At 44.5% G+C, this 16592-nt stretch overlaps 2 long non-coding RNA genes across 2 annotated transcripts; one reads left to right on the top strand and one right to left on the bottom strand.

Moving 5' to 3' along the window:
- Positions 1-4390: 4390 nt before the first annotated feature.
- On the bottom strand, positions 4391-5843 carry LOC119362943. The gene is made up of 2 exons (XR_005173687.1): positions 4942-5843; positions 4391-4838 (listed from the first exon to the last, which is right to left on the bottom strand). It is a non-coding gene; the product is annotated as an uncharacterized LOC119362943 (long non-coding RNA).
- Positions 5844-12825: 6982 nt separating this feature from the next.
- Positions 12826-13388, top strand: LOC119367503. The gene is made up of 2 exons (XR_005176331.1): positions 12826-12940; positions 13116-13388. It is a non-coding gene; the product is annotated as an uncharacterized LOC119367503 (long non-coding RNA).
- Positions 13389-16592: the final 3204 nt, after the last annotated feature.

Below are 16592 nucleotides of genomic sequence, written 5' to 3'. Positions count from 1 at the left end.
GTCATTCTTCTCCACGAGTATCGTCATTTCCTCCTCATATCCATCGCGTGTAGACTTGAGTTCTTCCTCCAGCTCTGTGATCCTGGTCATTGCCTTCTTCAGATCTATCATGCCTGCGCACATCTGGTTCTCCTGGCGGCAAATGTGCTGGTTTAACTCCTAGATGAAAGCTGCAATAGATCTATCCTTCCTGGTGCTAATCATCTCCCATTGCTCATCTCGGCGCCCACAAATCTGGTCGATAGTATCCTTAAGATCCTTGTGGTAAACTTCTCCAATGCGTCCCATAGTGATGTGGGCTGCCATGCTCTTTGCTAAACTCCAGGTTGGTGCATCAAAAGAAAACTCTATGGGCTCAGTGACTGGCATGAACGTCCTTCCTAGAACTTGAACTCGAATCATCCAACGCTCCTCTTCTGGTAAAGTGGTGATGTAGGTCCCGGTGAAGCTTGGTATCCCGATGTTCAGGTATCTAGTAACTTCCTTCAAGTGGTGTCCAAAAGGTGTTTCTTCATCCGGTTGCGCGAACTTGTTCCTTGCATACGCCATCCTAAAGAGTAGAAAAAGGGAGAGGAGTCAGAAATGAGAAGAACGTCGTGATCTAGGGCTTTAGCTTAGTGGTCGTGTCCTACAGTCAGCATGTGCTCTGATACCATCTTGTAGCGACCAGACCTCAAACAGTCTGATCTCTGTGCATCAGTGTCATCCCTGGATCGGTAATGCTGACACGCATAGTACTTGAAGGATTTAGAACAGAGTAGCAATCACACACTTATTACATCGAATGTCTCAAAAGAGAACTTATTACAATAAATATGGCTTAAGGCCATCTAAATACGATAACATCGGAAGGCTTGGAAGATAAAGTGAGTCCATCAACTCCAACGGCATCACTGAGTGAAAGATCACGACCTAAGGCACCTTACTCGTCGTCTGAAAAGTCTACAACATGAACATTGCAGCCCGAAACGAGTCAACACATGGAATATGCTGGCAATGTAACACAAGAGAGAAATGAACAGAATAATGCTATCACTACATGCATATATGGCTGGTGGAAAGCTCTATGGTTACAATTTTGCATAAAGCCAATTTCCCCTACAACAAAGGAACAAATTTTATTTAACTATCATGGTGCTTGTTAAACATTGAGAAGGTTCACCCAACTCAATCCCAATTAAGCATCATCATTAAACCCAATCGAATTGTATTTAAGAGTGATGAGATCCACATGATAATCCAAGAACTAGATACTCAAAACATCCATAACCGGAGATACGGCTAACCATGATTAGTTTATACACTCTGCAGAGGTTTGCGCACTTTTCCCCACAAGACTCGAATACATCCATGGTTGGAGAAATGAGACACAGTCTTTCTGAAACAATAACTCTTTACTCTAGGTGGACAGCTACACCTACTTTCCCCTACATCTGCTAGCCCACCAAAAGAGGTCTTGCAACTTACTCAACTATGCTAGAGCCCATAATAGCTTGTGGCTGCACACGGAAGTTTCTAGCATAAATAATCTTATGATCCCTTTGAGCCTGGGTGGCGGTCCATAGGAGAATCACATGGTACCCCGGGATTTCCAAGAAAAATAGGCAACACTGGGTTCCCCAGGTGCCTCAATCCACCCAGAGGTGTATTAAAGTAGCCACCTTAAGTTAACCATTAAATAACATTACTCACATCTATCATGGATACACTAACCCAATCAATATCTATGTGCATAGCATAGCAATATAAGCAACAAGAAGTAACTCCCAAAGGTTTGATAATAAACAGGACAATAGGTACTACTTCCCAAAACCCACAAGTTAATTAGATCCTAACCATGCAATTGTTTGAGGATTGATCTAATGCAATAAAACTGGGTAGTAAAGAGGTATGATCAAAGTGTTACTTGCCTTCCTGATGATCCGTGAAACCTAGAAACTCGTAGTAGCACGCTTCGCACTCCGAGTACTCTATCGCAAACAAACAAGCATACTATAAGCACTCAACTAGAAGCACGGGTAAAACTCAAGTAAGAGATCTAACCAGAAAGTTCAACTTAAGAACTCCGGTTTGCAAAAAGAATCAAAACAAGCGAAGCAACGAAACTCAAACTGCAAAAAAACAAGCTCCATTTACTAATCTGGACTTAAGTCAAATTTTATAGTAGCAAAAACTTATTTAAGTTGGTTAAACAGAATGAGGGCTTCGAGACGAAACTCTAGGTGCTTGAATCGCCTGATTCCGATAAACGAGCGAAAAGATAAACTAAAACGAAAATTAGGGTAGAAATCACGATCGAAAATAATCGCGAAAAAACACTGGAAAAAGAAAAGCTGACGAACAGGCTAACGAATGAACGTTCGCTGTCTGCGGCTAACGGGTGAAAGTCGTTCGTTAAAATGAACGAACGAACGGGCGTTCGCTAAATAACTAAACCGGGAAAAAATAAAACCGATCTATATAAAATATCAATCGCGATTTCTAAAAAACCCGACGGTTTTCTAAAGAAAACCGCGGCGGCTACCTCGGCGAAAACCGGCAAGGGCGGTGGCACTTCGGCGGCGGCGACACACTCCGGCAGCGGCGACGCACTCCGGCGGCGGCGACGCACTCCAGCGGCGGCGGCGCACTCCAGCGGGGCGTCGGGCGGGTGAGGCGGCGGCGGGGATCCGAGGCGGCGGTGAGGCAACGGCGACGGGGCTCTAGGCGGCGATGGCTCGCAAGCGGTGGTGCTGATACGAGGCGGCGGCAGCGTCGGTGGCGGGGTGGTGGTGAGAGGCGGCAGGGTGGGGTATTTAAGGAGGGGGTTCCGGCGGCTTGCGGAAGGGGCGAGGAGGAGGAGTCCTCCCCGGACTCGGCGGCGGCGGCGTGCTCCGGCCGGACTCCGGTCGGAGTCGGTCGGGCGGGGGCGAGGCGAGGCCGGCCCGGCTCGGCTGGGCCGCTGGCCCAGTCGGGCGCGCACAATTTTTTTTTAAATTTGTTTCCTCCGAAAACAAATCTTAGAAAAATAAATAAAAATCTAAAAATGCCAAAACAAATTTTCACCGTCTAAATAAAATATTTAGAACAACATGAATATTTTCATGGCCGAAGAATGCAATTTTGAAAACGTGTAATTTTTCTAATTCAAATAAAATTGCAATAAAATCCAAATGAAATATTTATTTGATTTTAATATTTTTTCTCTAATATTTCATTTATTTTGGAGAAGTCATATTATCTCCTCTCATATATTTTTATTTTAGAAATATTAGAAAAGAAAAGTACTTAAAACCAAATGATCCTCTTTTCAAAATTTGAAAAAACTCAAATATGAAAATAACGAAATCCGCAACTCTCTCCGTGGGTCCTTGAGTTGCGTAGAATTTCTAAGATCAAGCCAAAAATCCAATAAAATATGATATGCAATTATGATCTAATGTATAACATTCCAAATTAAAAATTTGGGATGTTACAAATTCTCTACGGTCTAAGAGCAGTTTCAAATTTACTAAATCATGGAATTCGTTTTTTTTTTGAAATTTTTGCAATTTTCGGTATTGTTTTCACTCCAGTTTTTCAATCATTTGTCGAAACGAGGCATATGATATGCTGTTGGAAAGCTATGGATGAGGCGCAACTTTCATATGTTGAAATGTTTTTTTTATATAATTACGGTTTTAAGTTAATTTCAAAAATCGTGCGACAGACAACGAGTGGCAGCGGCCGTTCTTTCAAACCGCTCGTAGGAATGATGCAAATGATACATCGTTGGAACGATATCAACGAGATGCAACTTTTTCATGTAGAACAATCTCTCTAATTACTTACGGTTTAAGATCAGTCTTTAAATTACCGAAACGCGGATACTCTGTTTTTCGCGACATTCAAATCGATGAGTGACCTTCATCTGACAGAAAACCGCATTGCTTGAGACTGAAACCCGCACTCACTAGACGGACAAGCGAACTACATTATTCCTTTTTTTCAAGCATACGTTTAACGGACGAGGAAGTGGAGTGCACTTGACATCGGGCGTAAGTGGATCGCAAATTATCAAGAGATGAGTCGCAAGAGATTATGAAGTGAGCTTCACACCAGGCTTAAGTGGGCCGCAAAACTATCGAGATGTGAGCCGCATGAGATTATAAAGTGAGCTTCACATTGGGCATAAGTGGACCGCAAAACTATCGAGAGGTGAGACGCGTGAGATTACGAAGTGAGCTTCACGTCGGGCGTAAGTGGACCGCAAAACTATCGAGAGATGAGCCACATGAGATTACAAAGTGAGCTTAATAAATTTACATACCAGGCACTTTTCTGTTTACCAAGTGGTGCCTCTGATGTTTTTGTTTCCGATGGGAATTACTTTTTTCTCTTTTTTTCACAAAGTGAAGCACCAACCACCACAAAATGAACCAGACACCTTTTCTACAAATAAAAGAATACATACAAAACTTCACACACGAACCGCGCGAGAGACATTTCTCTCTCACACAAATAAATTTTTACATTTTCTCTCACACATTCAAGAAGAAAGTGAACTTAAAAAATTGATCATTTTTCTTCTGTAGTTTCCCAGCGAACAGAACATTGACACACACACACACACACGACCTGCATGCATCGTGCACATGGGCTGCAAACAAACCGCACACGCCGCATACAGGAACTACAGGAGCTACCTCGCCACCGCCCGTTCTGCATGCTTACGCCACACCAGACTGCACGGGGCCTTCAGCGCCGTTCAATTCAACATCAACCCAAAACTGCAGCATGTCGGACGTCGCGGGCTCGTGGTGGCCGCTGGGCGAACTGCAGGTCGCCCGTCGAAGCACCTGCAATGTGGACGAAGTGACCTGCATTTGAACAAAAAAACACCGATGAAGTGAGCTGCACTGCCGGGCGAGCTGCACTGTGTTGTGGACAGAGTCGTTGTTGACCAAAAACAAACAGCAGCACCTCAAAAAAAAAAAAAACAGCAGCATGCAGGGGGCGAACTGCATGGGTGAGGAGGGAGAGCTAAACTGCACACCGGCGGCGACAACGCAGGGCAGCATCACCCTGCATCTGGGCCCGCCCTTCCTGCCGCCATCCTTCGCCCCCACACTGCTGCCCTGCTCCTCCTTGGGCGGGAGGCGTCGCCACCATAGTCGCCGTCTTCTTCATGAGCTACAGCCGCGGGAAGCAGCAGATGAGACGGCGGAGGCCATGGCCGCCGGATCCAGAGGAGGCGAAGCCTTGGCGGCCACCACTGCGGGACAACTCCTCGACCTGGTCGGCATCAAGAGGCGGTGATCCCGACAGGAAGAGGATGACCGCAGGGAGGCAGGGGGAGCTCGGGGGACATGTCGCCGCCGGTAGACAGTGGCTGTGCCACGGCGCCGCCGAGATCGCGCTGGGTCTTGGCGCCCCAAAAATTCGAGGGGAGGGGAAGGGCGGCGCGCCCTACTACCAATCGTCTGCGTCGCTGCAGATCGAGGCGAGGGGAAGTTCGGCGATGCCTAGGGAAGGGGAAATAGATGGATCGGGGGAGGGCGACACCGGCGAGGGAAGAAGGTGGATTGGGGCAGGGCGGCGCCAGCGGGGAAAGAAAGTGGATCGGGGGAGGGCGGCGCCGGCGGGGGAAGGTCGCCGGGCACGGGGGAGCCGCGCGCATCTCGCTCCGGGGTGGTGGGTTGGCAGGGCAAAAGAGATAGACAGGCGGCAGTACGGCTCTGGCATCGGAGGCACGAGCCCCTGGCGTCGCCGGCAGTGGAAGGTGGAGGGGAGGTGGGAGGAGGCTGTGCAGGAGGAAGAAGGTGGGAAGGAGGGGATCGGGCATGAACAGAACGTGTGAGGAGAGGGGTAAGTGCGTTGACTCCTTTTGTTTTCAGATCAGGGTGGAATCGGTGGTGGGAGGTGTTAGCAGAATAAGCAACAAGTGTTATTAGAATAAGATTTTAAGGGGTGTTATCGTAATAGACCCACCCTATATATATATTAGTACTACATACGTGTCCATGAACACTCCTTACTCAGTGTGGGGACTTTTCAGTTTCCGAGGCATGTGCCACATCAAAGTTATGCATTGGCTAGCTATTCAAAAATCACATAACACTTCTTTGGGCAACATGCATGCAAAGCAGTGGTTATCCTAGGACAATCACGCGTGACGCTTTCATCTGTGGGCCCGCGAGGTCGTCGTCCATGCATGCATTACTTTGACCTACATCAGAAGAGGTTAATTAGTTTCACCATCAAGGAGGGTTCTTTTTGGTTTGTATTACGAAAGGAGCATATAGTATGCGTCGAAAGAGGGGGGAGGGGACAAGCATATATACTACTCTTCATGAACCTAGCTTGCTCTATGTGGGGACTTTATGGTTTTCGAGGCATGTGCCACATCAAAGTTGTGCATTTTGCATATTCAAACATCACAACCACACACACACCTCCATACATATGTTTGGCCCAGATGAAAAGCAATGGTGGCTGTCCTCTGGCACCCACTCACGCGGTTATCAATGAGATTGATGCTTTCCATCTATGGGCCCACTTGGTCCATCACTACTTTGGTCGACACCGACAGAGGTTAATTTAACTTTGGACGGGATTATTTTTTGGTTTATATATTACGGTATATATATAGGTCATGCTCTGGGATGACATGGTATAGTTTGAGCACATGCATGTCTACGCATGAATCCCTCCCACCAAGTCGAAGTGGGCAGCGGGGGAAGGGGCAGTGCACCACGACACATCATGATCCGGTCTCGCTCTGTGTGGGGACTGTACGATTTTCGATGCAACGCGCCACATCAATGTTGTGCATGGTATTCAAAGATGCACGCATCACCTCCATACATACATATGCATGCAGTGGTTGTCTTCGAACGGTACTCTCCCTCACGTGGTTATCAGCGACAAGCCTATATATTTGTGGGCCTGCATGTACATCCATGATCACTTTGACCGACAACGAGATATATATGTTACCATGGTGGATTCTTCTTCTTCTTCTTTGTTTCATGTTATCGTAGTAGGTCATGGTGAGATTCCAGACATAAGTTTGAGCGTATACATACACATGCATGCATGAATTCCCATCATGGCTTGAAGTGTGGTGTGACATACATATATACAACACGTCATTAACTAATCCTCGCTCCGTGTGGGGATTTATCGTTCCAAAGCACGGTGCCACATCAAAATTTTGTTCCACTGGGTATTCAAACATCAACACATATCCATACATACGTTTGGGCCACATGCATGCAGTGGTTATCTTCGGGCACTAGCTACTTGCATGATTATTGGCGTGCTAGCCCATCTCTGAGGTCGTGTGGACGTACATCACTTTGACCAACAACAAGAGAGAGGTTGTAGGGCCAAGGTGGATTCTTCTTGGTCCGTTTATGATACATCTTGGTGAGATGCCCTCTCCCGCCGACTGAAAGTTTGTGTGTGTGTGTGTGTGTGTGTGTGTGTGTGTGTGTGTGTGTGTGTGTGTTTGACAGGGGGACATCTACTTCACACTTTGATAGGTGATCATCCGTGGGGTTGGGGATGTCCAGTTAATTTGCGAGACATGTGCCGCATCAAAGTTGTGAATTGGGTATTTAAATATCACACCACCTTTTTCATACATATAGTTCCGCTACCCGCATGTGTTTGTATGTGGTCTCACCCCATCTCGCGCCAGAAGCACACATTTCTGGGCCTGCACACGGTCCACCTTTCACTGGAAACGAAAGGGGGTGTGGTTTGACCATGATGGACTCCTATAGGTTTACTATTACGGTAGGGTGATATGTTAGGCCTAGGTATTTGGGGTCATGCGTTCATAGCTAGGATTCCCCTCCTGCCGACACGAGGGGGGGGGCAAGCAATATCGTGCGTTTTGTGAGACAGGTGCCACATCGAAGTTGTGCATTTGGTATTTGAACATCAAACCAACATTTTCATTCCTATTTTTGGTCCACATGCAAGTGTGTTCGTGTTCTGACCCTTTCCCGCGTTGTTTTCGCCAAGTTTATAAACATTAGAAAAGTCGGATGACGCAACAGACATGGTTCACTAACACTACGCGTGTGCCATGCCGGTGGCCCTCTACTCACTCACATCAGCACAGTACATTGGGCTCCACGAGGCTTCCCTCGCAATCTAAAAAATATCTACCCTGCTGTAGGGTTTTTCTGTTTGATAACAGATGGTTATTATGTTTCGACCATGTGTGATGTTTGTTGTTCCCACTCCCGCCTACATCCCTCAAAAATATCTGCCTGGCTCGAGGGTTTTCCTGTTCGATAACACACGGTTGTTATTTTGGGACCGTGTGCGATGCATCATCCAAATTAAAATAGCCCCGGCATTTTACTCCCGCGTAGTAAAATTTACAGTAGCCGCATCATTTCCTCAAACACCCCCCTCCACCCCCCCCCAAAAAAACTCCTCACGCACGCGCACACACACATACACACACCCTACCACAACCCCTCCCTCGCTCGAAACCCTAGCAAGGTCGCCGCCGCCGCAAGGCCCCCATTGTCAACATCTGCCGGTTTACCCATGCAGCTTACCCACCGATCTCCATACCCTAGTCGCCCTGAGTTTCTTAGATGATGCCTGCCAAATTCCCCCTTTCCCATAGATCCCCATCCCCATCCCCCACTCCAGAGCATCGCAGCCTAAGCCCGACAACACTTCCCATGGAGCTCGAGGAGCGACTGGCCCAAAAAGAGGTGTATCGCGGCCTCTTCACCCGACGTTGCCAAGGTGGCCGCAGAGGAAGCTGACGACCATTATTGGCCGCAGGCTCTCAGTCAGCGGGCTAGACTATGCGGGTATGTCGCGGATGTCGGCTATGACATTGAGGTCATCGACCTGGACGACTTGACGTGAGTATGTCACATGTTAAGTGGCCCACCCCAACCGCTTGGGTTCAACCGCCGTCGATCTCATCAATGGCCCCGCTGCTGATCTCCTCTGGCTCGCTGTCAAGAATTTGTCATTCCACGTCACCATCAAGCCACTTTTTATCTTTTCTGAAGGACACGTTCTACGGCGCTGGCTTGGGATCAACAGCTACCAAGTCAGACCTCATCGATGGCGACCACGAGGAGGCAACCCTCTCCGTCTCTTCCAAGGGGAAAGATCCCATCTACGACATCGAGGAGGGCACCCTACAGCCATTCTCTTCCAAGGGGAAGGAGCCCATCTGCGACAACATGGAGCCCACCCAGGGTCCATGTTCTTTCCACGGAACAAGCCCGTCCGTCGCAAGTGAGGAAACCAATGATTTGTTTTGTCGTGCCTCTTCACAGGGGGGAACCCATGATTTGTTTTATCAGTCACTTTTTTAGTGTAGTGAGAATATGTCCAGTTTTAATTGCTATATTTGGTTGTTTGCTATATGCCTTGTTTATTTCAGTTGTTCACAATGTGATGCTCTGTATGTGCAACTATTTACTGTGCAATACATTTTCATCAATACCAGTTTTAAACATACCGATAGGAATGCATATATTTGCTTTCTGTTAAGCCTGTTATAGCTAGCATATGCCTCTTTTAAAGTTTTTTGGTTGTTCGGTTGTTTGTAGTTAGCATATGTCCAGTTCAAATGCTATATTTGGTTGTTCATAGTATGCCTTGTTTATTCCAGTTATTCACAACATAATGTTCTATATGTTCAAGTATGAACTGTGTAGTTCAATTTCATCAATACCAGTTTCAACAATACCACTATGAATGACTACATTTAGTTGTTGTTAAGCATGTTGTAGTTAACACTCCATTTTTATTTAACAGTAACCAATGTACTTAGACTGGCACAATACCAGTTTGAATGACTATATTTGCTTCTTGTTAAATGTTAGGCCTGTTGCAGTTAACACACCTTTCCACTTCTTGTTTTCCTTAACTAGCATGCTTAAACCTGCACACATAAACCATCGTTTGGAGATTATTTTGTCTGCCGTGGATATATTTGGTTGATGTTTAGCCTGTTGTGCTTAACATGCCTCTCCATGTACTTACACAAGACAATTTTGGGAACGACTGCTGTTTTCCATCGAGGTTAGTTTCATCCCATGGCTTATATATACTCATTGTTCAGGATAGCGGTAGCTGGTTCCATATAGGCCGGGGGCTGATAAGGGATTAATCGGTAATACGTACTTTTAACTGAATGTATCTGTAACCCATTTATCGGTAGGTTAATAAGGGCCATATCTAATATATCTGAGGCTACATAGCAACATGAACTGCACTGAATGTCTAAATATGCAATCCTAGGCTACATAGCAACAAGGAAGAGTGCAATAATTTGTAAAAATGCAATAAACTCCCTCCGGCCCATAATATAAGATGTTAATTCATCCAATATGTGAGTATGTTGGATGTTAAGATATTATATAATGGGACAGAGGGAGTGTTGTACTACATCATTATGCAATTGTTATTTAGCTTCTAATATTAACTGGGTGCTTTTAGATACATATGTCATTGGTAAAGATCCGCGCTTCGACCTTTTCTGCGTATGGGGCAATGAGATATTGATGAACCAGCATCAAGTGAGGAAGATGATAAAGATTGTCAGTAAAATGGGTCAAAAGATGGCAATTAAGCTATTTGTTTACACTTTATCCAAGACAACAGTGAACTATGGGATGGTAAGTAAGAACTCTGCATCCTTCTTTTTACTGCCCATAATGATTTGTGTTAGATGACAATGTCTGGATCTTTTTTCCTTTGTAGTGGTTCCCAAAGCAGTTTACGCATGATTACCTCTCAAACTACATGATTGGTGGGCATGCAAAGGTTAAAGTATTTCTACCAGAACACGATGACTATCTAGATGTGTTCATGAAGACAGTGAAGGATGGGCGGTCGACCATCCCAAGGGGTTGGAATAGATTCGTGTGTGCCTTCTGCGTGGAGGAGGGCACAATATGGGCATTCCGCTTCACCCCGTTCAGCAACCAGAATGTATTTCGCCTCTTTCTTTACCATCTTTAATAGTACAAGTATACAAATGTGGTTCATTATTCTTTATTTGGTGCTTATGTAATTCTTGAACATATGTACCTGTGAGTTGAATAATGCATTGGTTGTTTGAACCTGATGGATATGAATAAAATTATAGCATACATTCAAATTCAAATTCAAATTGGGCACAATTTTAAATAGCAACAATTAAATTAGGGTGAAATTACGCTCTGCTGGTCATTACGGCGTACATGGTCGGTAAAACACAAATGTGTGTGATATACACCATAATCTGACACGGTTCACACAGAGGAAACGTGTGCAAGCATGCACATAGTTGCCGTTTACAAAGCGTGTGTGATGTTAGACAATATCACAAATGGTGCAAGCAAACTAAATGTTTGTTATAGTTGCCTTATCGTACACGATTTATAATCATGAACTGTTTCTCATGTGGTATGCATCGTAAACGTTGCACCAAAGAATAGCATGTGCGATAGTATCATGTTCGACACTGTTACGACGGTCCGACGTTTCGTAATCCTATCCCACACTTATACGATGATTAGCTAATATTCTTAATTAGTTATCACATACGGTTCGGGCAAAGTGAATGTGTGCGATTTTGTTCTTATCATACACGTTCTATACTCGCGAACTATTTGTGATGGGCTGCACATCGTAAACGTAGCACCATAGAATACCAACTTTAATGGTAATGCCAGCACAAACAAGTAGCAAGGATGGAGCATTTGGGATATTCGAGATATCATAATCAGTTTTATAGGGACAACTGTTTGCATCATGGCTCCCTATCCCCTACGGTTTCTCGGTCATGTGGGAAGGACCCTCCCTATCGCCCACACTTGTCTCGCAATGGTTTCAAAATGTCGTCATGAAAAGGGGTTAAAAACCATTTGTATAGCATCTCGTTGTACCAGTGACCAGACTACCAACTTCTCCATTAGGAGTAGAGATTTTGCATGAATGGCTATTACGAACGACAACGACTACCGAGTATTTTTGCACACATTTTTTAACAAATTTCTAAACATTTGAATGGACACACTTGATTTCAGAATGTAGCCTGTCTGGCTTTCTGTATGACTGATAAGAAATATAATATGACTGCGTCAATGAACGTATGTACGTGGCGGTCTGATGACCCGCCTTCCGCCATGGCCATCCTCGACGTTGTGATGCACGCCCTGACATTCTTGAGTATCGCCCTGATATCAGGCCCGACTACGGTGTGCTCCATGGTGTCCCGCACGGCGTCCCTCCGCAGGGGCGCGCGGATGCGTACGGCCATAAGAAAAAGATATATTATTTTTGTGATATTAGGAAACATGTGATTGTCAATTAATAGTAGAGATAATGATAATAATAAATGACATAATGTGCGGGATTAATGATTTCTTATTGAGAAATATCTCATTTTGTTTTGGAAGGTTAGCAAGAAAAATATTATGTTTATATTTTAGGAAGGTGATCTCACATATATGGTACGATTTTTAAATTATTAATTACCTATTATTTACATGATTAAAATGAATCAACCCACGTGCCAAAACAAGCACAAAATAAGATCTCCCTTTAATGAGATTTGCTTTTTTAATGAGAAAGGGAAAAATCAGTGGGAGGGGTGGTGAGAGGAAATAAAACCGGAGTACCAGGCTAACAAGTGCTCCATTAGGAGTAGAGATATCAACACCATGTTACACATATATTGAAGACACAAGATATGCCATATCTTTGACTTTTATTTTTCCAACATATCTTGATGACACGAGATATGTCATATCTTTGACTTTTATTTTTCTTCAGATATCATCATCCATGGCTATAAGAGATGGCATAGACCATTTGGATGTGCATCTTTTGTGTGCTCTCTTACTTGCCTTTTGGCGGTATATTACTTGAGACATGGGAACCCTCAATGTGACAATCATTCTATGTTTTCTAATCCTCATGCCACTCCATTTAGTTCCTGGTAAATATATTTAAGAATAATCCCCTGCAAGAACAATGCACTTCCTAAATGTATGGTTTATATGTTTGCTAGCTAGTAGTATAAATTATACTATACTTGCATTCTTTTCTTTTGCCCCTTTAGAATATTGTAGGATCTGGTTTTCATGCACCATATTTTGATTATTGTTTTGTAGGTTCAGAGGCCAAGACGTGCAAAGATCTCAGTGGGACATATACCGCTTCACGTTGTTATCAGGCTGAATGTGTTGTGGCCTGCCGCAAGGAGGGCTTTACCCAAGGGGGGGTGTGAAGTTATTGTCAAAACAAAAAAAATTATGGTACTTTGTTTTTGCAAAAAAGAGTGTTGAATAAGAAACGTGTTAAGGCTGTCAAGGATGTGTTGTAGCAATTAATAAGATTATTTAGCAAGAAGAACTAATAATGATGAGTGATAAATTTTGTGACTCTGCCAGGTTGTCTTTATGTTTTGGCTCAAAACACACACATGAATATCTAACTCATGCCAATGTTCTAAAAAGTTGCATGCTAGAAATATTAGATTCATGTGACCATGAACCCTAATTTGCCAGCCTGGTAAAGTGTGTGTTGCAAAAATGATGTGTTCTTAGTGACTCGTTGCATATATATCCGCAATAACAAGAATTTCTTAGATCATGAGACTCGCTCCCTGATTTTCTAAACTAACACCAACTGAACAAAGAAGATGTGCGAGCCTAACTAATATGATTTTTATGTATGAATTATAGAGATATGAAAGAGGACGCCATAAAGGTGGCACACAACTATTATTTCCAGAGATGAAAATGGAACTCTTATAAGTCTGGTGCGCTCCCTATTGACCGCGGTCAAAGGGAATAATGAGGAGAACATTCATTTTGTAAACCCTTTGGAGTGTAAATGGACCAGAACAGATTTATCTCATACCATATCCTTTACCATATTATTTTCTTGGATTCATAGCGGAGCCGATATTGATGGGTTGTGGACTCGAATGTAGATATACCAGCCATAGATTCAAAGCAGAAACGGGGCAGACTTGGACCGGAAACCAAAATATTCGAATCAACAATCTGTTAGGTAGGTAATTATAGTCCTAGCAATGTTTGAGAGGGGTTTAAAATTCTGGCCTTGCATGAATCAATTAGCTAAGAAAATAAAGATATGATTTAGGCTAAAATCTAAGCTTTGTGAGATGGTATCAATACAAATTGAATAATTAAACCATGAACTCTACTAGTGATAAAGTTCATAGTTGGACATACTAGTCAAATGAACTTGATAACTCCATAATTAGTCTCTATCATATTAGGCTAGGATTGTTTTACTCAAAAATCAGATTATCCAGTTTGAAACTCTTAGAAAATTCTAGTTGATTTTCGGATAATCCGTATCTGCATGATATATGCTATACCGTATCAGGAGAATCAATTTGGAATCAGATATTACGTATCCAGAGAATTCTTTAAAATTAGATATGGATACTTTAAAGCAGATTCATTGCCGAATTCGGTGCCAAAATCATCGTATCCATTGACTCTTATATAAGCCCTAAGTGTAATGTGGGCTGGACCATGAGTATAATGTCAGGACCCCGACTCGATGTCACATCGATCTAGCTGGTAACACCTCATATCACTTTGCGGCCTCACGCACGGTATCCCCACGGGTGTCGTCTTACCTTTTCCCGGGACCGTTTGCGCCTTTTGGCTCACGTATATGATAGTGTCGCTAGCATCCATATGATAAAGAGCCCGGGCTGACATGACTAGTCGTAAACCCAAAGTGGCACAGACTTACAGGGACAGGCATCCATGACCCAGCTTCGAACGTGTCGGTCATCAGCAAGTGGGTCCGGGCTGTAGCACTGGGCTAGCAGGACTCCGGTAAACCGGGCTGTAGCGGGCTAACAGGACTCCGGTACTCAAAGCGTGACATTTCCCCGAAGGGACAGACACAGGAACGAAGAAGGACACATGCCGGCCAGCCTAAGTGCTCCAGAGCAGTAGCAAGCTACCATGGCTCAGCGGTAACACTAGGAGACATTTCCCGGTAAGAGAGGCTACTAAAGATAAACAACTAGATAGTCAGATCCCACACATACCAAGCATTTCAATCATACACACAATATGCTCGATATGTGCAAACACAACGAAGCATCACAACATGACTCTACGACACAAGTACTTTATTTAAGGCTCAGTGAGCCATACATAACATACACAAAGGTACGGGTCTCACGACCCAACATACAAGTCATACAGTCATACAAACCAGCAGCGGAAGTAACTTGTCTGAGTACAGACAACTAGTAAAATAAAAGAGGCTTGGAAAGCCTAGCTATACTACGTGGTCCTTCACAAGCTCAGGGTCACCACCTGGGTCTTTAGCCTACTCGTTGATGTCAACGTCTACATAGAACCCATCAGAAGGGGTTGCAGCGTCTTCTGTAAAAATGTAGATTATAGCAACATGAGTACAAAGGTACTCAGCAAGACTTACATCAGATCCTACATACATGCATAGTATCAAGAAGGGTTGGTGGAGTTATTGCAGCAAGCCAGCTTTGACTCTTGGCTAAACTATCCTACGGTACTCCAACTGAAATGGTTTTGCGCACACGAGTCCACTACTCACCACTTCAATACACTACCGAGGATCCACCTCCGTCTTCCTACGGAAGAGCCATCCTCGGCACTCACACTTATCTTGAGGCTTTTAACAGTTTCCATTTACTTGTCTATGAACTGTATAGGCAACCAAGTAGTCCTTTACCGCGGACGCGGCTATTCGAATAGATTATGATAACCCTGCAGGGGTGTACTTCTTCATACATGTTTCCACCACTTAGCGTCTGCACACGACATGTGCTCGGCAGACTTCAAGCGAAAGCCGACGTGGGTGTAGACCACGACCTACCTAAACACTCAAGCCTCTAGTCCAGGTTTATCGCCTATTCAGGTTCCATCCGCAGGGAGTCCGGCCGAGGTTTCCCATACGGCCCCGAACGATGTGAACAGGGTTCCCGAGATACCTAACGGGTATTCGGTACACCGTGCCACGTACCTACCGCATCACAGCCCACCCCTACGGTCAGCGCTGTCCACGGCCTCCAGTAGGCTACAAACACCAGAAACTACTTGCAACTCCTGGACGGAGAGCTAGGGTGAATAAGAAGTCGAGAGGGTCCATTGGTTTCGGGCCCAATGCATGGTAGTAGCTGATTCTTAAATCACACATACAGATCTCAGTGCTTAAGGTCGGCTTCAATGAAACAACCCACCATGTACTCCTACATGGCCTCTCATCGATACCTTTACCAAATCGTGTTCACCACACCACTCTCATTACCGACATAATCATTTCACTCTAGCCCATCACCCAGATGAACCAGACCTGACACGACTCTAAGCATAGCAGGCATAGAAAGGTAGGAACAACACATACATATGGCTCAATCAACTCCTACACATGCTAGTGGGTTTCATCTAGTTACTGTGGCAATGACAGGTCATGCAGAGGAAATGGGTTCAACTACCGTAGCACACAGCAGTTTGAATCGCGTTGTCTTAATGCAGTAAAAGAGAGCAGGAGCGAGAACATGGGATTGTATCGATATGATCAAATGGTTGGTTGCTTGCCTGATGGTTCGA

This window comes from Triticum dicoccoides, chromosome 2B (genome assembly GCF_002162155.2).
Source record: "Triticum dicoccoides isolate Atlit2015 ecotype Zavitan chromosome 2B, WEW_v2.0, whole genome shotgun sequence".
NCBI classification, from domain to species: domain Eukaryota; kingdom Viridiplantae; phylum Streptophyta; class Magnoliopsida; order Poales; family Poaceae; genus Triticum; species Triticum dicoccoides.
This window is presented reverse-complemented; position numbering and strand designations above follow the sequence as displayed.